Below are 23,267 nucleotides of genomic sequence, written 5' to 3'. Positions count from 1 at the left end.
CATCTTCCAACATCTCAGGCCTGGTGAGTCTGGATGTGACCGCTTCCTGTGGGGGACCAAGGCGCACCTGCGTCAGAAAGCAAGACCCGCACTAGACAGAGACCACCAGCATCTGATCCTGACCTGGCTCACCGAGCACTGTGTCCCCTGTGTCATGGACAAGGATGCTTATTGTGTCTGTGGCTGGCTGTGGAGGCTGCCCTGGGGCCCCCAGGCCCTGCCTCTGACCCTCAGCCTTTGGGAGCTCAGGGTCCCCTTGCACCTCGCGGTCCGTGCCCAACCACACGATGCCCCCGCAGCCTGTTTTCAGAGGTCATTCCGCGCCCCAGCACACACACTTTGCAATATCATATATATATATATATATGTATATATATATTTTTTGAGACGGAGTCTTGCTCTTGTTGCCCAGGCTGGAGTGCAAGCATGATCTGGGCTCACTGCGACCTTTGCCTCCAGGGTTCAAGCGATTCTCCTGCCACAGCCTCCCGAGTAGCTGGGATTACAGGTGCCCGCCACCACGCCTGGCTAATTTTTTTTGTATTTTCAGTAGAGACGGGGTTTCTCCATGTTGGCCAGGCTGGTCTCGAACTCCTGACCTCGTGATTGCCCGCTTCGACCTCCCAAAGTGCTGAGATTACAGGCATGAGCCATGGCGCCCGGCCAAATGATACTCTTGTGGGCAGTCTGACTTAAGTTGAAAATTTAACTGAATTGTAATGCATCAGACTTAGTGTTCTCTCCATCCCTATTTCTCTCTCTCACACAGGAATACACACACACTCACAAACACATATATAGTTTTGTTTTGCCGGTAGAAATATAATTAACAATTGCCTACATAGCTGTAAAAAGGAATACATTAAAATAACTTCATTTCACTGCATCAACAGACACATTTTCCTGCTCATACAGAGCTCTTCCCCTTTCAAAAGGGAGCCTTATTAAAATTTATTACATCACATGTTAAAACCAAATGTTTAGAGTGTGACTCACAAAGTAAGCCAAAAGATTATGCCTTAAGTAGCAGATAAACAAATCCCATATTTTATCCAATTAACCCTGTGATTACCTAGATTTTACAACATATGATGTCTTATACTGAAAACATGAAGCTCATATGATATTGCAATTAATACATATTCGTCCACAAAGAAAACAATATGTAATACTTGGTTGCTTGCTTGGTTATTGTGTTATGGCTCTCGTGGGTTTCTGTGCTTTTAATTTTGGTATGGTAGTTTTAAGTTACATTTGAAATACAAGTCTTAAAGGGTAATGCTATATATATTGGAGTCCTACAACAATGTTCACAGACTTTTGTAATTAATGGGTTGAATCCTTTTTAATAGAGTGTACCATTTTACCCATATTATTTGAATTTTTTTTTTTTTTACAATTTGTTTATTTGAACAAAAACTACATACAGTATAGCAGAAAAATAAACTACTAGCATTTTATGTATTTATACATTCCTATTATGCAAGTTCTCCTATGATCCAGAATAATACACTTTGATAATGCACTTCTAATTGCCTTGAGTAAAAGTATCCTCTTTTTTCTACTTTAGAAGCTGTTGTGAAGGCAGAGCAGCATCTGCTGAAGAGACAGAAACCAGCCCCAGAGGTGTCACAAGAAGGCACCAGCAAGGACATTGGTCTTTGATTCAGCAGTCCTGTCAAGTATAAATTTTGTAACTATGTGGATGTTAATCCCTTTTGTACTAATTGTCTTTCTTTTAAGAAAAACTAAGTGTTCCAAATGAAACATATATCTTAACGCTATTTCAAACGATACAGTAAATTAGGACTTTAAAAATGAAGACACATATTGACAGCAGCAAGCTTTAGCCGATATAAGCATTGGAGTTACTAGGTCTTATTTGTTTCATAATAAATACAAATTTTTAAAGACTCTCATTATTTGTAGCCATTCTGAATGAATTTAAAAGCTTAATGCATTTTACTATCTTTTGAAATTTTATAATAGGCTTTTGTAAATAATTTAAAACTATAGGATAGCCTAAAAGTTATGAAATCATAGCTTCTGAGATTAATATACTGCATTTCCTTTAGTTTTCCCCCATGTATCATTTTAAATCATATATATGTGTAATTGAATGGCAATATAAAAAAACTGTAATGAAGCACTTTCAGCAGAATAGTATAAAGTCTCTTAAACTTAATTGCTCTCTAATATTGCCAATATATGGTAGAAAAATATCTATTTGCTTTCACCCAGTTTGTAAATGTTAAACCACCAGCATTTCAAAGATGAAGGCAGCCAACATGATGTCCCTGACTGTGAACTTGTGAAGAGGTGAGCACTATCAGCTCCCCTAACCAGTCTCAGCTGGCTTTACCATATCCTGCAGTGAGACCTTTCAGTTACTTTCAGGTGTTTGCTATGAAAAGTACATTTTACAGTGAACGTGTTTGTGCAAGCACTATACTCTCTGGGAATTTTTGGTAGTGAAGATTCAAAACAACATAATTCTTCTTGAAAGTCCATTTGCTTTCCACAGGGTTGTGCCAAAAATAACAAAGATTCAAATTGTGTGTCATGAATCATTTCCTTCTGTCTCTTTTGGTCTGGAAATACTACACTGCTTGGTAAGATTTGTAAAAGTCTGTTTACTGGAGGAATTATTTTATTATTCCTGCATTACTCTGTACATTGATAACTTTTTCAACTACTTATGTGTATCAAATTTCATGTCCCTTTCTTCTTAGTCATCATTCAGTTTCCTCTATCAATCATTTAAAAAATTTTTATTCAGATAATATATTCAAGACTCTAAGTGTCCATATCATAAATGCAAATATGCTGATGAATTTCTTCAAATTGAGCATGCCTGGTGAGCAGGATCCCAGGCTGAGAAACAGAACATTATCTGCACCACAAAAGTGTCTCTAGTACTCCTCTCCAGTCGCTAGCGGCCATTCCTTTCCTGAAGATAACCATGTCGTAAATTCTAACAGCATTGACTTGTTTTGCCAGTTTTAAAATATAGCAATATGTACTATTTGGTGTCTGGATGCTTTGACTTAGCAGTATGTTTGTAAGAGTCTTACACGTTTTTCTGGAAGTGTCATTATGTGACTATGCCACAATTAATTCATACATTTTAATGTGGATGGGCATTTATGCAGTTTTCAGGTAGGACCGTCACCATGACTGCTTCTATTAACATTCTAGCACATATCTTTTGGTAAAAATCGGTACTATTTTCTGTTGGGCACATAGCTTGCAGTGGATTTACTGATTCTGAACACTTTTTCAATTTTAATAGATACCGCCAAACAGAATTCCTAAGAATTTTTGCCAGCTTAAACTCTCATCAGTAGTTTATAAAAAAATATATATATTAGTTTTTTTGGTCTATTTTCATTATAATCACTAGAGTGTGTATTTACTGACACCAAGTTTAAGTTAATTTTCCTTATAAGTTGAGCCACTTTTAGCATGTTACTGTCCATGTATATATATATAATTTTGTAAAATATATATTCAAGCCTTTGGCTAATTTTTTAAATATCTCTTGACTTACCCTTTCCAATTTATAGTGGTTCTTTATACATATTCTGTTCTTTGGTATATTCTTTTTGTATATTCTAGATATGAGTCTTAAATTGTATATATACATAGTAAACATGTTTTACTTTGTGTTGTGTCCCACTGCTTTCCTGAATAAAATGCTCAATTGTAACATAATCCAGTTTTCTTTTTTCTCCCTGTGGATCATGCTTTTTGTGTTCTGTTTTAAAAATGTGTGCCACCTCTAAAGAGTGTGATGTGATCTCCTGTGTTTTTCTGTATAACATTTATTGTTTTGCTGTTCACATTTAGATCTATGCAACTGGGATAAATTTTTAATTGTGGTGTAAGGTAAGGGCTACGACACTGTTTTTCCAAATTGATAGTCACTGACTCAGCAAAATTTTTAAAAATTAAGCTTTTTCTGTAAACTGCAGTGCCACATATGTCATAAATCAAGTTTTCTCTAGTTTTGAATCTTTTTCTAGACTCCATTTTATTCCATTGATGGTTTTTCTACCCTGTGCTTATTGCCTGACTTACTGTAAATTAATAACACATTCCATATCTGATAGTTTAGGTCCTCCAGGTTTATTCTTTGCATTTCTTTTTATTAATCATTGATACATAGAAATATAATTGAGTTTTGTATGTATATGTATTTTTATACAAATGATTTTGTATACTTTTTCCAGAGACCTTTCTAAATGGATTAGATGTGAGCTTTTACTTATCATGGTGATTGAAATCTTATCAAATGTTCTATTAATACTTTTTGATTTAAATTTACATTTCAGTGCTACTTAGCTCCCATCGTGTGAGTGGACATGTTGGAAAGCCTCGGGGTATCTAAGAACCTCGTAAACAATGGTGATTAGCATGGGTGGGATGAAATTTTGGCTCTCATGTTACCCATAGGAATCAAGGGGAAATGTTGAAGGTGGCCTTAGACTCTGTTGATAGTAGCTCTACAGAGTCGATTCCTCTGTTTATCTAGAAGGACAACATGGACAGAGTATCCCAGAGGTTAATGGGATGAAAGCTGCCTAGCAGACATCTAGCAAACTCAGTTCTTGCTGAGCCCTGACCAAGTCCTTGATTTTGTCTGCTCCACTACCCTAAATGCTTACCTCTGATGAAGTATTAGAAATCAGCATCAATGTGTTCCAAGTTGGTGTTGGCCTATTTCCTTTACCAGTTAGCAAACACACAGGAATTCACATGAGTCCAAGCCAACATCTCTCATTTACTACTTCTGTTTATTTCTTGGCCTGGTCACAAATCCATTAACATAAAAAATATGAGATTTATTTATTCATTTGTTCATATTTCACACACTTCCTCATAAAATAAATCACATTTCAAAAAGGAAATGTGGCCGGGTATGCTGACTTCATGCCTGTAATCCCAGCACTTTGGGAGGCCAAGGCAGGTGGATCAGTTGAGGTCAGGCATTCAAGACCAGCCTGTCCAACCCATGTCTACTAAAAAAAAAATACAAAAAAAATTAGCTGGGCATGGTGGCACATTCCTGTAAACCTAGCTACTCGGGTGGCTGAGGCAGGAGAATTGCTTGAATCCGGGAGACGGGTTGCAATGAGCCGAGATCACCCCCTGCACTCCGGTCTGGGTGACAGAGTGAGACCCTGCCTCACAAAAAAGGAAATGTGTTCCACATTTCATAGCAAAAATGAGATTTTTAATCGTGTAAAAAATATTGTTAATTGACATATGACTTAAATGAAAATAATTATTTTTTACTCCTTGGAAAAACCTATATGTTCCTGAGGATTTCATAATGAATAGATTATAAATCCCTTATTAATGTCAAGTATGCATTTATTTTTAAGAAAGGGTTCCATGTTCTGTCTCTTCCCAGGTTCAAAACCAGAAGGGGTATGGTGAGGTCGTAGAGTAGAAGACCAAGTAATTTTTATCAGGGCCCTAAATCAGAGGAGATTTGAGACTGTCTTTTCTGTATACAGACTGTGGAGAATACAGATCTCTTAGAGAAACCCGTATCTAGCAAGGGCTGGAACCATAGAAGTCCAAAAGCCAGGCTAATAGAGGGTCTTGAAGTCTGGTGGAGACACAGCCAAGAATTCTTGAGCCACCTAGAGGGCATGTCAATGCTGGGAAGGGTGGTAAATTCTCAGTGTCCTACATCTAGACAAGGCAACTGCATAGAGGACATATACTATGGTTTGAATGTGTCTCCCAAAGGTCATGTGTTAAATACTTAGTTCCTAATGGAATAGTGTTGAGAGATGGAGCCAAGGAAGATGTGATTGGGTCATGCGGGCTCTGCCCTCATGAATGGATGAACGTTGCTACAGCAGGAATGGGTTAGTTATCTTGAGAGTGAGTTTGTTATAAAACTGAGTTCTTCCCCCTTCTTGCTCTCTGGCACTCTCTTGCACTTGTGCCTTCTGCCATGGCATGATACAGCGGGAGGGTTCTCACAAGTGCCAGCACCTGGGGTGGACTCCCCAGCCTCCAGAACTGTAAGAAATAAAATTTCGCTCTTTGTAAATTACACAGTCTCAAGTATTCTATTAGAGCAACATAAAATGAAAGAACTCAACATAAATACCGAATGGAAGCTGTGTCAGAGCAGCCAACATCAGAAGTGGATTCTAGCACAAACACTTAGTGGTGCAGGGTGCAAATTCTTTCACAGTGAGCACCAGAAGAGGACAGAGGGCTGTTAGAAACCTTCCAAATTAGAACCTAGGCAATGTAAAAATTCTCCTTATACTTCAACTTCAATTTCTGTGAAGGACAGAAAAAGAAAGTCAGAGAGAGTAAAAGCCATGCAGTTTACTATTTGTGCAAGGAGACTAAATCAAGAACCATATATAAATAAGTAACCTAAAATTAGCAAGGTAATTGGAGGCCGATAGGTATGCTAATTTATAGAGAATAACTGAAATAATTGAAAAATCCAATAGAAAAATTTTAGAGCAGTTTTAGGTTTACAGAGAGAAATTGCACAGAAAGTACAGTTCCCATACGCCTTCCCACCTCCCAACACAGTTTCTGCTCTTACTAGCATCTGGCGTTAGTGTGGTATATTTGCTACCATTAATAAATCAATATTAACTACGGTCCTGTCTCAACAAATAAATGAAGTCCAGAGTTTACATTTACAACATTCTGTTTGGGGCTTATAGATTTTGATAAAAGTGTAATGTTACATATCCACTGTTAGAGTACCATACACAATAGTTTCACTGCCCTAAAAGTGTGCTGTACTCCATTTATTTAATTCCTCACCCATTTCCCTGAACCCCCTAAAGGCCTTTGATACTTTTATTGTCTCTACAGTTTTGGCTTTTCCAGAATGTCATATAGTTGGAATCATACAGTATGTAGCTTTTTCAGACTGGCCTCTTTCACTTAGCAATATGCAATTAAGTTTAGAGCATTACAAAATTTTTTTAAATATAAATATAAAAAGCTCATATCATTCTATAATATGAGCTTTTTAGAGTATTTGAATGATGTCATTATCAGAGGAAAGTAGAGGCTGAGAATAGGGTAGATCATTAAATTTACATGTGTAATATGTTTATTACATATATTAAGTATATAAATGTTAGATATTTGTATATTATATATATATATAGTTCTAATATACACCTTTGGAAAAAGTGGTTATTTTTAGGTCAGAGGGAAGAACTGTTACTGAACATATTAATTACAGAGATAAACACACTGAAGCCAGAGAATTACATGACTCGTCCAAATTCACACAGTAAGTAAATGCAGAGATGGAAATGGCAGGAGATCGAGATTCTTGTCACTTACCCAGTGACCTTTCCAAGAATTCTCGTGTTTGAACTGTACTCATCACCATCTGTACTATTTCAGTAGGTTCTGGTTGGAGAAAATGTTCCAGAGGCCACAACCCTCATCCATATACTCAATTCATTAGGCCTTCAAGGTTTCACACACACTTAAAAGATTAAAAATATGTCTGTTTGTTTAAGTCAAAGTCATCAGAAATGACAATCTGGGTTGTGTGTGATTCAGCTCTCGTTGCTGATGGAGTCTTTCGGGCAGTATGAGTGGTGGGAGAGAAGACCTGACATACCAGAGGCCTCTGTACCCTGCGATCATGACTGGCAGGAGGCAGCCATGTGATCCACATTCCAATTTAAAGTATGTTTCTTTCCCTACTGCCAACTGTTCTAATTGTGGATGCTTCGTACGCTCTACCCATCCCCCTTTATTTTACTACAATATCCCCCTTTACCTGCAATTTTGTTTTCTATCGTTTCAGTTACCCATGGTACACTACAATAAGATATTTCGAGAGAGATAACATTCAAATAACTTTCATTACGTTGTACTGTTATAATTGTCCTATTTTATTATGAGTTATTGTTTTTAATCTCCTACTGTGCCTAATTTATAAACTCACTTTATGATAGGTAAGGATGTACAGGAAAAATCATAGGATTCATAGAGTTTGTTATTATCTGTGGTTTCAAGCATCCTCTGGGGGACTTGAGATGCATCCTCCATGGATATGGGGAAACCACTATATATAAAAAGTCGGTAAAATGACAAATAGAGAAGAAAAGCAGACATCGTTTTACATATGCTGAAGAAGGCTAGTCACAGGTTCAATCCATCCTTCATTGCTCAGGTCCTTCACTCACAGGATTTGAGTCTACAGGTGATGCCAATGTTTTTATTATTTTACGTCTTTCTTCCCTGTGTAGCCAAATGTTGGCACTTTCTATGCCCCCTTTTTTGTCTCTCCACTTCTAAAGCCAATCACCAATTCCAGGTTTCTGCAAGTCTGGCCATCCTTTTTCTCCAGTGCGCATGGTCTGTTTCCTCTTGGCCACGTACTGCCTCTTCCATCTGGAATACTTCACTTGTGTCCATTTCGTTTATTCAACTTCGTCCTATTTATTATGTTCCTAAGCTGAATGAAGGTCTGTTGTTTTTGCTGAAATTATGGAAATGAGACAATGGAACAGAACAGAGCCCTCAGAAATAACGCCACATATCTACAACTATCTGATCTTTGACAAACCTGAGAAAAGCAATGGGGAAAGGATTCCCTATTTAATAAATGGTGCTGGGAAAACTGGCTAGCCATATGTAGAAAGCTGAAACTGGATCCCTTCCTTACACCTTAGACAAAAATTATTTCAAGATGGATTAAAGACTTAAACGTTAGACCTAAAACCATAAAAACCCTAGAAGAAAACCTAGGCATTACCATTCAGGACATAGGCATGGGCAAGGACTTCATGTCTAAAACACCAAAAGCAATGGCAACAAAAGCCAAAATTGACAAATGGGATCTAATTAAACTCAAGAGCTTCTGCACAGCAAAAGAAACTACCATCAGAGTGAACAGGCAACCTACAAAATGGGAGAAAATTTTTGCAATCTACTCATCTGACAAAGGGCTAATATCCAGAATCTATAAATAACTCAATCAAACTTACAAGAAAAAAACAACCCCATCAAAAAGTGGGTGAAGGATATGAACAGACACTTCTCAAAAGAAGACATTTATGCAGCCAAAAGACACATGAAAAAATGCTCATCATCACTGGCCATCAGAGAAATGCAAATCAAAACCACAATGAGATACCATCTCACACCAGTTAGAATGGCAATCATTAAAAAGTCAGGAAATAGTGGGTGCTGGAGAGGATGTTGAGAAATAGGAACACTTTTACACTGTTGGTGGGACTGTAAACTAGTTCAACCATTGTGGAAGTCAGTGTGGTGATTCCTCAGGGATCTAGAACTAGAAATACCATTTGACCCAGCCATCCCATTACTGGGTATATACCCAAAGGACTATAAATCATGCTGCTATAAAGACACATGCACATGTATGTTTATTGTGGCACTATTCACAATAGCAAAGACTTGGAACCAAGCCAAATGTCCAACAATGATAGACTGGATTAAGAAAATGTGGCACATATACACCATGGAATACTATGCAGCCATAAAAAATGATGAGTTCATGTCCTTTGTAGGGACATGGATGAAATTGGAAATCATCATTCTCCGTAAACTATCGCAAGGACAAAAAACCAAACACCGCATGTTCTCACTCACAGATGGGAATTGAAGAAAGAGAACACATGGACACAGGAAGGGGAACATCACACTCTGGGGACTGTTGTGGGGTGGGGGGAGGGGGGAGGGATAGCATTAGGAGATATACCTAATGCTAAATGACGAGTTAATGGGTGCAGCACACCAACATGGGACATGTATACATATGTAACTAACCTGCACATTGTGCACATGTATCCTAAAACTTAAAGTATAATAATAATAATAATAATAAAAGTTTTATTCAAAATTTATTTGGTGGAAGAGATACAATAAGAAATGTACCAAAAAAGCAATAAAAAGAGACGAAGAGAAAAAGTAAAATAAGTTGTATAATTTATTAGAAGGCGATAAGTGCTTGGGAGGGAAACAAATCACAGAGGAGACAGAAGCTCCTGCTGGGTTGGTAAACTTGGTACAACTTTAAGTAGGATATGGAAGGAAGACTTCACTGTGAAGTTAACATTTGAGAGAAGATGTAAATGATATGAGGAGTGAGTTGTAGAAATACCTGCAAGAGTCTGTTACAGGTGAAGGAGGATAGGCCACAAACCTCCTATAGCTGAAAAGTGCTGAGAAGGAAACTTCAAGGAGGCCAGCATAACTTCAGTGGAGAAAGCAAAGTGGAAAAGCAGCAGGAGAAATAGTCAGAAAGGTACTGAGCACTGAACCATAATGCACTTTGCAGGCCATTTTAATGATTCTAGTTTTCAGTTGAAGTATGATTAAGAGCTATGGGAAAGTTGTGAGCAGAGGAGTAATGTGATTTGATGTGTATCTTTAAAGGAACATTCTGGCCACTGGACTGAGTGCAAGCATTAATGGGAGGCAAAAGCAAACACAGTAGGGTCATTTGGAGGCAATTGCTATAATCCAGTCAAAGATTGTGCTAACTCTGGCCAGGTAAGTATCAGGGACGGGGATAAGTTTAGATTCAAATTAATAATCAAAATTATAATTAAAACCAAATTAATAGTGCATGTATACATGCACAGTTGAAATATAAAAAGTAAAATAGAATTGAGTCTGATCCAATTAGTATATTTATTTGAAATAACTTACCTTCACTTATGATGACCATATTAAATGTCTCCAGTACAAGAATACAGGGAAAAAGCTAGGCCAATAACCACATCAGATGAGAACAATTCAATTTAATTGGCAATTCGGGTTAACTATGTAAAGTGAAGATGGTCATTATGTACTTTCACAGAATCATCGGGTTGTTTGAACAAGGTAACACATCTCTTTGTGAGTCTATTTGTTGCTGCTTAGAGGCATTAAGGTTCCTGGGATAAGTTACGGAGTCTAAGTGAGAGTGAAGTTTATTGCATAAGCAATTGTAAGGTGGAAAGAAAGTTTCTAAAAGTTAAGGTGAGAGGAAAATGGTGCCATTTGGATTAATGAGGTGGCAGCTCACAGCCCTTCTTTCTCACATCCATCTGCATTTTGGTCACCACAGTTCCTTTAATGTTTATTAAATTGTGTATGTGTATTTTTCATCTTGACAACAAATAACACACTCACACTAGAAAGATAAGTCACGGATGTAATATTCAACAAAAAAAATGAAGGCATAATTTTAAGAAAAGGAAGGCAAATATTAGTGCAACCCAATCATGTCTGGCAAAAATAAACGCTTGATATAAAATGAACTTTAAGGGCATATATTAGGGTTCTCCAGAGAAATGAGTGATGCAGATGATATAGATTAGATATAGATATAGATACACACAATCATGCGAGCCAGTCCCTTCAAAGTCTAAAAGACTGCAGGGTAGGCCGGCGGGCTGAAGACCTAGGAAAGAGTTGCTGTTTGCTTCCGAAGCAGTCTGCTGGCACAATCCCTTCCTGCTTGGGAGACGTCAGCCCTCATTCCGTCAAAACTTTCAGCTGATTGGATGAGGCACACCCACAGAATGGAAGGTCATCTGCTTTACACAGAGTCTACCAATTTAAATGTTAATTTCATCCAAAAAACACATTCACAGAAAAATCTAGAATAATGTTTGACCAAGTATCTGGGCACTGGGCCCACACAAGTTAATACGTTAAAATTAGCTATCACAGGCATAAGGCTTGTGAAATCTTCATATGCAGATAGGAAAGAAAATACTGTCCTTTATATAAGGCATGTTCTTTGTGGCAAAGTGAAAGAGGCACCATTATTCATGGGTGGGAAAGTCATGCATTTCATCTAATCATCTGCTCTAAATACATTAACACTATTTCTTTTTATTAAATGTCTTGGGAAAAAAAGATTTTTTGTATTTATACTCAAGCTTCAAATACAATATCATTATCCAGAAAATACTAAATGTATGTAAGGCTTATATAAAATTTAAAGAATAATTGTGAAACTAAAGTAATCCAGAGGGATATATAAAGGTATTTTTGAAGCCTAAAAAACAAGAATCAGAAAATAGAATATATGAAGAATTAAAATAAAAATGAGAAAAGGAGCTGAGAAAAATTTTAAAAATTGGACATTTATAGCAATGAGTTATCTAATGATGCATGACAGAAATTATCAACTAATTGTAAAGATGTCACAGACAGTAAAATATAAATGAAAAAGAAGCAATTACTTGTATACCACTAAATGACAAAGGAAGCTTGCCAGATAGGAATGCCAAATGTATAGAAAGTGAAATAAAAATTAAAATGTGGTCTTGTAGAAATGAATATAATCTAGAAATCAAAAGACAAGGTAAAAAAGTAAAATGATAAACTTATAGAAGAAGGTGAAACATTTAAGAAAGACAAATAAGCATTTACCTAATTAAAAGACAAATGAATAGTCTATCATATTTTGGTCATGTTTTCATAAGTTATTTTTAGTGAAATATTTCTCCTGAAAAGGACCAGAGTTATGTTTTGACCGTTCGCATAGTGTGTATGACATCAGGAATGTAGCAGAGTATTGAAAAAAAAACATGTTTACTTGAGTTGAAAAAATGAACCACAAATATTTCAGGGAAGTGGCATGGAAAGTGAATGAATGGTCTACATAAAGCCAGAGCCATTTCAACAAAGAAACAAAACTGTCTTGCTGCCAACTGGGTTAGATATAGAAATCACAAGCAGAGAAGTTTAACACGGCAACGTTAAAGCCTACTTTGAACATCGTGGAGTGATTGGCACATAGTAAGTTACTGAAAAATTTTTATTGATAGCCATTCACAGAAAAATGTATCATTTATATATCTTCAGTGGCCTTCACTATAAAGCATTGAAATAAGAACAGTAACAATAAATTCTTATTTGATGAGATATTTACATGAAATATTTATAAAAGGATAATAGTAGAAAAATAGAATTGATATTCTTATAAAACTCAAACACCGAAGAAGATAATCTAGTGAATAAAATAAATAATAACCAGGGCTACTGTATTTTAAAATAGAAAATAACAAATGTTGTCAAGGATGTGGAGAAATTGAAACCCCTGTACACTGTTGGAAGAGATTTAAAGTGGTGCAAATGCTATGCAAAATAGTACGTCAGTTCCTCAAACCTTAAAAGCAGAATTACTATATAATCCAGCAATTCCACTTCTGGACACATACCGAGTAAAACTGAAAATAGGGTTTAAAAGAGATAGTTTTACACCCATGTTCAAAGCAGCATTGTTCACAATAGCCAAAAAGTAGAAGCAACCTAGGTGTCCATCAATGAATGATTGTATAAGCAAAATGTGGTACACGTTTTGGCATACAATGAAATGTTATTCATCCTCAAAATGGAAGGAATTCTGATGCGTGCTACAGCATGGATGAACCTTGACTACATTGTGAAATGTAGCCATTTACAAAAGGCAAATACTGTATAATGTTATTTATATGTAGTATCTCGCGTGGGCAAACTCCTAGAAGCAGAAAGTGGAATGATACTATAGGGTTACTAAGGGGTGGGAGGGGGAGAAATTGGGAGTTGTTTAATGAGTACACAGTTTCATTTTTGCAAGATGAAAAAGTTGTGGAAATTGGATTTACAACAATATGAATATACTAAATACTGAACTGTATACTTAAAAATGGTTAAGAGGGTAAAAATGGTATGTTCATTTGTGATAAAATTCAATCAATTTAACAATAAAATAGAAACAAATGAATCAGTACATCTGTCTACATATTAATTCATTGTGGGGCTCCTGAAATATAAATTATTTGTTATTCTTATGAGACCCAAAACCAGGTAAAATGGATTATATATACATATAAGTGTTGTATATACATATCATTGTAAGTTTTGCACTAACGTCACAACAGTCAATGTGTGAGTCAGGCTTAGAGTCTTTGTGTGATTCTAGATCTTCTATGCTCCATATCAGTGCTTTTGTTGTGGACCTTTTCTTTTGTAGTTTCATCACTGTTGTTGGTTCTGTGTTTGGATTTTTTTTTGAAAAAGCGAAAATAACTCTCTTTATTAAGGTAAGATTGTTCATGGTTAATATATTTGATAATTTCAAAGAACTGGAAAACTTCTCTTTTTAAAACTCAGAAAAAAATCCATTTCCATGTACGAATATTTCCTGTTCACTCCGTGACAGCAACTCAGTGAAACTTTCATCAGAGGACGATGGCTTTGCCTAGCACACATCTTCTGAAAACTATTTAAACTAAGCATAAATGTTTTGATTTGCAACATTTTGTAATTTGGATCATATCTCTGATATAGCAGAAATTTTTAATGCTTTCCCCAAATCCTTTGCCCGTTTACTTGAAAATTTGCCTTTTTTTCTGTCGAAGCCTCTGTACTCTTCCTGTGGTGATTTAAATCATAACTCCATGCTGGATCACAGAGTGTGGGAGCACTCAGTCGTGTAAATGCCATCATAATCAATCCCTGTGCTCAGAGATGGGAACATGAACTCATCTGGACCAGGAGGTGCATGAAGATTATGGGAAAGAAGATTCTGTTGATGTTTTGGTTTTTATTCCTTGCATTTTTGAAATGATTTATTGTTCACTTTTGCACACACTTGTCATGAGGACAGGGCAGGTTCAGCCTGGGGCCTGCTCCCTGCTGCAGCATTTCTAAGCCCCCAGAGTGGACCGAGGGGAGGACATGGGCACGTCTTTCCATCTGTTGATGTTTTGAGAGAGCTTCAGGAACTGACATTTTTTCCTTTTCATTGTATGTAGACTAGAAAGCAAACACCTAATGCCTTTTGGGGAGCACTTTGATAACTTTGCAAGGGAAACTATCTGAAAACAAGAAACCAAGTGTGACTTAATAGAAACAAACCAGGTGTTATGATTTTATTAACACACTGAAATACACTAGTCCTGAAACCTATACTTTGACTTTTGTTAGTAAGTCATATCCCTCTATTGGTTGGCAAATTTAAGCTGGATTTTCTTTTACTTGCAACTTAAATTAGCACAATTACTATACTGATAAATCCTGACCTATGTGATGTGTGTAGAACATCTTCAAAATTAAGGAAGCCCATTCTTATGACGGGGACAAGGTCAAAGTGTCCCAACCTATAACCAAAAGAAATTGATCTTCTTTAACTCCAATGTGCAGAGTACTTCAGAAATGTGTTATCAAAATAGTCTTCAATATCTAATGCAAAATACCTTAGTACAAATACATTTTTATTCAGATGTTATTCAAGCTTTATTTATATTTCTATAAAGATTACTTTTCAAACCAAAAAGTTATATAATTGTTGACACTGAATAAAATATTTTAAATTCTTAACAGTTCTGAATATCTATTACTTTTATATGTCAACTCCAAACAATAATAGCACTAGCATAAAAGTGTCAAAATTTAAGGATGAGTTTATTATTAAAATATTAATAAAAGTCCTATATTTTATGAGAACTGATATTTTCTCTTCCACATATAATGTGGTTACATAATTTATTATTCTTCTAGTAGCTCAAAAAGCAAACCAATAATCACATTTTCATGGACCTAAGTCATTTTCATTTGTGTGATTCAAAGACCTAGGAATATAGTTATCAGATACAATTTCCAGATATAAAGATATACATAAAGATAAAAAGATACACAAGACATGATACTATAAGGAAAAATCAAGAGAAATAATTCACAACGGAAATATTCTCAAAAAGTGTTCACATTTTAGATCTTGAGGCTTAGATGATTAAGCAAATATGATTTTGTTCTAAGAAATAAAAGCCACATGGACACAGGGAGGGGAACATCACACACCGGGGCTTGTCAGGCGGCTGGGGGACAAGGGGAGGGAGAGCATTAGGACAAATAGCTAATGCATGCAGGGCTGAAAACCTAGATGATGGGTTGACAGGTACAGCAGACCACTACGGCACATGTACACCTATGTAACAAACCTGCATGTTCAGCACAGGTATCCCAGAACTTAAAGTAAAATTTAAAGAAAGAAAAAAGAAATAAAAGCCAAGATAGTAAAATTTGATCAGAAAACTGGTTACTCAAAAAATAGAAGAAAATCACATAAAAACTTGAAAATGAATAGAGTATAATTTTTACAACTGAAAACTTCAAAACTGAAATTGTTCCTTTTTCAATTATTGAATGGGAGTGATTTCAGATCTTATTTAAATGAAGGAAAAAAGTAATAGGCCTGAAGAAAGGTCATAAGAAACTATACAGAAAGCAGCCTAAAAATGAAAACACAGAAGAGAAGTTAGAAACTTTGCGAATACATTGAGATAGCCTAAATGAGACAGCATTCAAGAAAATGTTTGCAGCCTAACAGCTTTACTGTCCTGTCCTGTAGTATCCAAGAAGTTTGACAGTCTTCCTTTATGCCATCCCACTTTTTAATTCCTCTTTAGTTCAAACTAGCTCTATCTCTGTGGATATAATCCGTCTCCATTCTTGGCTTTTCCTGAGATGGCTGATTAAATCCATGAGTCACGCCCATGATCTGTATCATATGGCTGTTCTGCCACACCTTTTGTTTTCTGTTCAGAACTTGTTTCTTTTCTTTCTTTTCCTTTCTTTTTTCATTTGCTTTCTTTTCTCTTTTCCATTCTTTTCTTTTTGAGACAGAGTTTCACTCTTGTTGCCCAGGCTGGAGTGCAATGGCTCAATCTCGGCTCACCACAACCTCCGCCTCCCAGGTTCAAGCGATTCTCCTGCCTCAGCCTCCTGAGTAGCTGGGATTACAGGCCTGCACCACCTGCCCGGCTAATTTGGTATTTTAAGTAGAGAGATGGGGTTTCTCCATGTTGGTCAGGCTGGTCTTGAACTCCCAACCTCAGCTGATCCACCCGCCTCAGCTTCCCAAACTGCTGGGATTATGTGCATGAGCTACTGCACCCGGCTGAACATGTGTCTTATGTTTTGCAATATAGATAGGCTGAGGATTTTCCAGATGTTCAAGCTGTGGTTCTTTTTTTTGAGACAGAGTCTTGCTCCATCACCCAGGCTGGAGTGTAGTGGTGCCATCTCAGCTCACTGCAGCCTCCTCCTCCCAGGTGCAAGTGATTCTCATGCCTCAGCCTCCCCAGTAGCTGGGACTACAGGTGCATGACATCACGCCTGGCTCTTTTTTTGTATTTTTACAAAAATAGTAGAGGTAGGTTTTCACTAAGCTGGTCTCAAACTCCTGACCTCAAGTGATCTGCCCTCCTTGGCCTCCCAAAGTGCTAGCATTACAGGAGTGAACCACTGCACCTGGCCTGTGATTCCTTTTTGTTTAAGTATTTATTTTAATGTATCTCTTTTCTGTTGCATTTTACTACAAGTGGTAAAGAGAAACCATGCCACTCATTCATCACTTTGCTTAGAAATCTCCTCAGCAAAATATACAATTTCATCACTTGCAAGATCTACCTTTCACAAAATATTAGAACGTGATACATCCAAGTTCTTTGCCACTTTATAACAAGGATCACTTTTCCTCCTGTTTCTAATAAGCCGCATCTCATTTCCATATGAGACCTCACCAGAATGGCCTTCAGTTTTCAGAATTTTAGCAACATTCTATTCATGATAGAATGTTGCATTTTCAAAACCAATAGATAAATGCTTTTGAAAAACAGCTCACCTCTTTTCTTTCTGAAGCAGCACCGTAACTGAATTGGAGGGGGATACAATCCAGTCCATAACAGTTGGTCACTATGATTCCATGATTCCCAGACTCCTTAACAAAAACCCTTTTTTAAAGAAGTCTTTCTCTCTCAATCAACAATAACTAATCCAGTGCCTGCTGTGTATGAGACATTACATTAGGTCTTAGGAATGCAAAGAGACAACATCCCTATCCACAACAACTCCAAATATAGTGAAATCACAGTCTATCCTGAAATAATGCAAATGAATGCTGTGCTATTCTATGTTCCTAATTATGAGTGAACTTCAAACATTTAAAAGGCAATAAAGCCGTTGAAGTGAATAACATCAAATTAGAGGACATAACCAATCATCTGTTGGTGAGCCAGCAAATATTGCATTTGCTTTAGTGCTCAATAAATTTTTTCTAATACATTATATTTTACAGCAATTTTAGATTCATAGCAAAATTGGGCAGAAAGTACAGAGTCCCCATAGACCTTCTGCCCCAACATGGACACAACACTTCCCACTATCAACATTTCACACCAGAGTGGTACACTACCACCAGAGTGGTTCAACCAGTCTATGAACCTACATGGACATGTCGTCACCAACCAAAGCCCACAGGTTACATTAGGATTCACTCTTGGTGTTGTACATTTTATGTGTTTGGAGAAATGTAAAATGACATGTATTCACCATTTACAGTATCTTAAAGAATAGCTCCATTGTCCTAAAAATCCTCTGTGTTCTGCCTATTCATCCCCTCAACCCCACCCCTAACTCCTGGCAACCACTGTACTGTCTCCATAATTTTGCCTTTTCTAGAATGTCATATAGTTGAAATCTTACACTGTGTAGCTCTTGAGATTGGCTTTTTTCACTTAGTAATACGCATTTAAGTGTCCTCCATATCTTTTCATGGCTTGATAGCTCATTCATTTTTAGCACTGGATAATATTCCATTGTCTGTATGTAATATAGTTTATTTCTCTGTGGACCTACTGAAGGACATCTTGGCACCTTCCATGTTTTGACAATTATGAATAAGGCTGCTCTAAATATCTAAGTGTGGTTTTCGTGTGCATAAATTTTCAGCTCACTGGGGTAGATATCAAGGAGTGTGAATGCTGGATTTTATGATTTTGTTCCACCAGCAATGAATGTGATTTTCTGCCATTCAACATCATAGCCAGAATTTGGTATTATCAGCGTCACCTGTAGGTCTGATGCTTTTGTGTACTTCTTATGGCATGACATGGGTATAATAAGAAGCCAGCATGGGGATGGCAGCTTCTAAAACTTTTCCCAACATCACTGGAGACTGAAAAAAAACTGCCCCTAGCTTTCACATCCAAACATGATTTATTATGTCAGGACACACAGCCTTATGTCCTTGAAAGGAAAGTTCATTACATTTACTTTCAAGTAGAAGGAAAGAGTTGGGAAAAGAGAGGCAGGTTATCATTGGTTGTCTTTCACATTTGATGATCTGTTTCAGGGAGAACTCTGTTCACTGAAGGTGCATCTCATGTGGTATTAGAAGCAACTATGGCAAAAGCAGGATGTATGAAGAAGAGCTCTATCTTGGCAATGTGGGCTCTTTTTTGGTTCCATATGAACTTTAAAGTAGTTTTCTCCAATTATGTGAAGAAAGTCATTGGTAGCTTGATGGGGATGGCATTGAATCTATAAATTACCTTGGGCAGTATGGCCATTTTCACGATATTGATTCTTCCTATCCATGAGCATGGAATGTTCTTCCATTTGTTTGTGTCCTCTTTTATTTTGTTGAGCAGTGGTTTGTAGTTCTCCTTGAAGAGGTCCTTCATATCCCTTGTAAGTTGGATTCCTAGGTATTTTATTCTCTTTGAAGCAATTGTGAATGGGAGTTCACTCATGATTTGGCTCTCTGTTTGTCTGTTATTGGTGTATAAGAATGCTTGTAATTTTTGCACATCGATTTTGTATCCTGAGACTTTGTTGAAGTTGCTTATCAGCTTAAGGAGATTTTGGGCTGAGACGATGGGGTTTTCTAAATATACAATCATGTCATCTGCAAACGAGGACAATTTGACTTCCTCCTTTCCTAATCGAATACCCTTTATTTATTTCTCCTGCCTGATTGCCCAGGCCAGAACTTCCAACACTATGTTGAATAGGAGTGGTGAGAGAGGGCATCCCTGTCTTGTGCCAGTTTTCAAAGGGAATGCTTCTAGTTTTTGCCCATTTAGTATGATATTGGCTGTAATCCTAAGCCAAAAGAACAAAGCCAGAGGCATCACGCTACCTGACTTCAAACTATTCTACAAGGCTACAGTAACCAAAACAGCATGGTACTGGTACCAAAACAGAGATGTAGACCAATGGAACAGAACAGAGCCCTCAGAAATAATGCCACACATCTGCAACTATCTGATCTTTGACAAACCTGACAAAAACAAGAAATGGGGAAAGGATTCCCTATTTAATAAATGGCACTGGGAAAACTGGCTAGCCATATGTAGAAAGCTGAAACTGGATCCCTTCCTTACACCTTAGACAAAAGTTAACTCAAGATGGATTAAAGACTTGAATGTTAGACCTAAAACCATAAAAACCCTAGAAGAAAACCTAGGCAATACCATTCAGGGCATAGGCATGGGCAAGGACTTCATGTCTAAAACACCAAAAGCAATGGCAACAAAAGCCAAAATTGACAAATGGGATCTAATTAAACTCAAGAGCTTCTGCACAGCAAAAGAAACTACCATCAGAGTGAACAGGCAACCTACAAAATGGGAGAAAATTTTTGCAATCTACTCATCTGACAAAGGGCTAATATCCAGAATCTATAAATAACTCAATCAAACTTACAAGAAAAAAACAACCCCATCAAAAAGTGGGTGAAGGATATGAACAGACACTTCAAAAGAAGACATTTATGCAGCCAAAAGACACATGAAAAAATGCTCATCATCACTGGCCATCAGAGAAATGCAAATCAAAACCACAATGAGATACCATCTCACACCAGTTAGAATGGCAATCATTAAAAAGTCAGGAAATAGTGGGTGCTGGAGAGGATGTTGAGAAATAGGAACACTTTTACACTGTTGGTGGGACTGTAAACTAGTTCAACCATTGTGGAAGTCAGTGTGGTGATTCCTCAGGGATCTAGAACTAGAAATACCATTTGACTCAGCAATCCCGTTACTGGGTATATACCCAAAGGATTATCAATCATGCTGCTATAAAGACACATGCACACGTATGTTTATTGTGGCACTATTCACAATAGCAAAGACTGGGAACCAGCCCAAATGTCCATCAATGATAGACTGGATTAGGAAAATGTGGCATGTACATGCCATGGAATACTATGCAGCCATAAAAAAGGATGAGTTCATGTCCTTTGTAGGGACATTGATGAAGCTGGAAACCATCATTCTCAGCAAATTATCGCAAGGACAAAAAAACCAAACACCGCTTGTTCTCACTCATAGGTGGGAACTGAACAATGTGAACACTTGGACACAGGAAGGGGAACATCACACCCCGCGGCCTGTCATGGAGTGGGGGGAGGGATAGCATTAGGAGGTATATCTAATGTAAATGACGAGTTAATGGGTGCAGCACACCAACATGGCACATGTATACATATCTAACAAACCTGCACATTGTACACATGTACCCTAGAACTTAAAGTATAATTAAAAAAAAAAAAAAAAGAAGAGCTCTGTCAAACCCTGTCCAGCCTATGTATTGCAAGTAACAGTATTTCTTTAAACAGTGTAGTATCTGGAACAAAGACTCTACTAGATTTGATATATGAGTAGCAGAAATAAACCAGGTCTGTTCCATGTAAACCAGGACCTTTCCTTTTTTTTTTTTTTTTTTTTTTTTTTTTTTTTTGAGACGGAGTATCTCTCTGTCACTCAGGCTGGAGTGCAGTGGTGCAATCTCGGCTCACTGCAACCTCCGCTTCCCAGGTTCAAGCAGTTCTCCCACCTCAGCCTCCTAAGTAGCAGGGATGACAGGTGCACGCCACCACACTCAGCTAATTTTTGTATTTTTAGTAGAGATGGGGTTTCACCATGTTGGCCAGGGTGGTCTCAATTTCCTGACCTCCTGATCTTCCTGCCTCGGCCTCCCAAAGTGCTGGGATTATAGGTGTGAGCCACTGCAGCCAGCCAGACCAGGGCATTTCATTGTAAATCAGGACACACAATTGGACATACAATTCTCTAATTAATACATAGAGTGTGTGGTATGTATGCAGCTACAAGACGAAGCTGGTTGGAAAAGGCCACTAGAAGAGGTGACATTTCAACACATGGATAGATATTTACAGTCAGAGGGCAAAGAAAGCACAGCAGATCTAATCTAGGAATTAAAGTCTGCCCAAGCAAAAGAAAGGTCATTTAAGACAGAAGCATTAAGGGGGTGAGTGATAGGCAGTGAGGCAAGCAGCTATGAGATTATACGCAAATCGGGCTGACCCTCTGTTTTAGTAAGAAAGAAAAAATTGGGACATGGCCACATCAATTTAGGTAGGCATGGAATAACCTGCAACACATAGAATATTTACTCTGCAGCTCTTTAGAAAAAAAGTTGGCCAACCTATGACATAGAGCATAAGACAAACCTGCAAAACAATGAGAACTTATAATCAGAATAAAATGAAAGTGAAACCGGACATCTTGATAAAATGGCATACTATACTTTTAAAATGTATTTGCTAAATGATACAACAGGATATTAATACCTTAAGGAAGATAATTTAATGGGTATGTCTAGCAATATAACTATGGTGTTTGTCAAACTAGACGATAAATACAGGTAAAACATTCCAGTGTATGCATTTGGTGAGAATTCAGATTTTTACCCGTGGAAATTTTAGTTATGATGGTTGTTGAGTGAATGAATGAAAACTATTTAATGTGCTTCCTACCTGATAGTCAAGAAACAGGCAACACTGGGCATGGTGGTGCACGCCTGTAATACCAGCTACTCGGGAGGCTTAAGCCCAGAAGTTTGAGACAAGTCTGGGCAGCATTGAAATACCTCATCTTTTAAAGAAAAACCAAAAACTTAAAAGATATTAGTAAGATAAACAATGTATTGAGATGTTTTAAAGCATAGTATTTCTTAAATGTTTTTCTTGCTATATTTCTATTTATTTAAAATGCATGCATATGAAATAATAATAGGCAGTAGGTATAATTTTAATACATATACTTTAAATCTTGCCACTATTAACATAAAAATACTTGTGAAATGGCCAGGCACGGTGGCTTGCGCCTGTAATCCCAGCACTCTGGGAGTCCAAGGCATGTGGATCACCTGAGGTCAGGAGTTTAAGACCAGCCTGGCCAACATGGAGAAACCCCATCTCTACTAAAAATACAAAAAGTAGCCGGATGTGGTGGCACGCACCTGTAATCCCAGCTACTCAGGAGGTTGAGGTAGGAGAATCCCTTGAACCCAGGAGGCAGAGGTTGAAGTGAGTAGATAGGGCCACTGCCCTCAAGCCTGGGAGACAGAGCAAGACTCCATCTCAAAAACAAAACAAAACAAAACAAAACTTGTGAAAACAAAATTAAAATATATATTGAATCAATTGA

This window comes from Pongo pygmaeus, chromosome 19 (assembly GCF_028885625.2).
Source record: "Pongo pygmaeus isolate AG05252 chromosome 19, NHGRI_mPonPyg2-v2.0_pri, whole genome shotgun sequence".
Taxonomy (NCBI): Eukaryota; Metazoa; Chordata; class Mammalia; order Primates; family Hominidae; genus Pongo; species Pongo pygmaeus.
Note: the sequence above shows the minus strand (reverse complement) of the source record.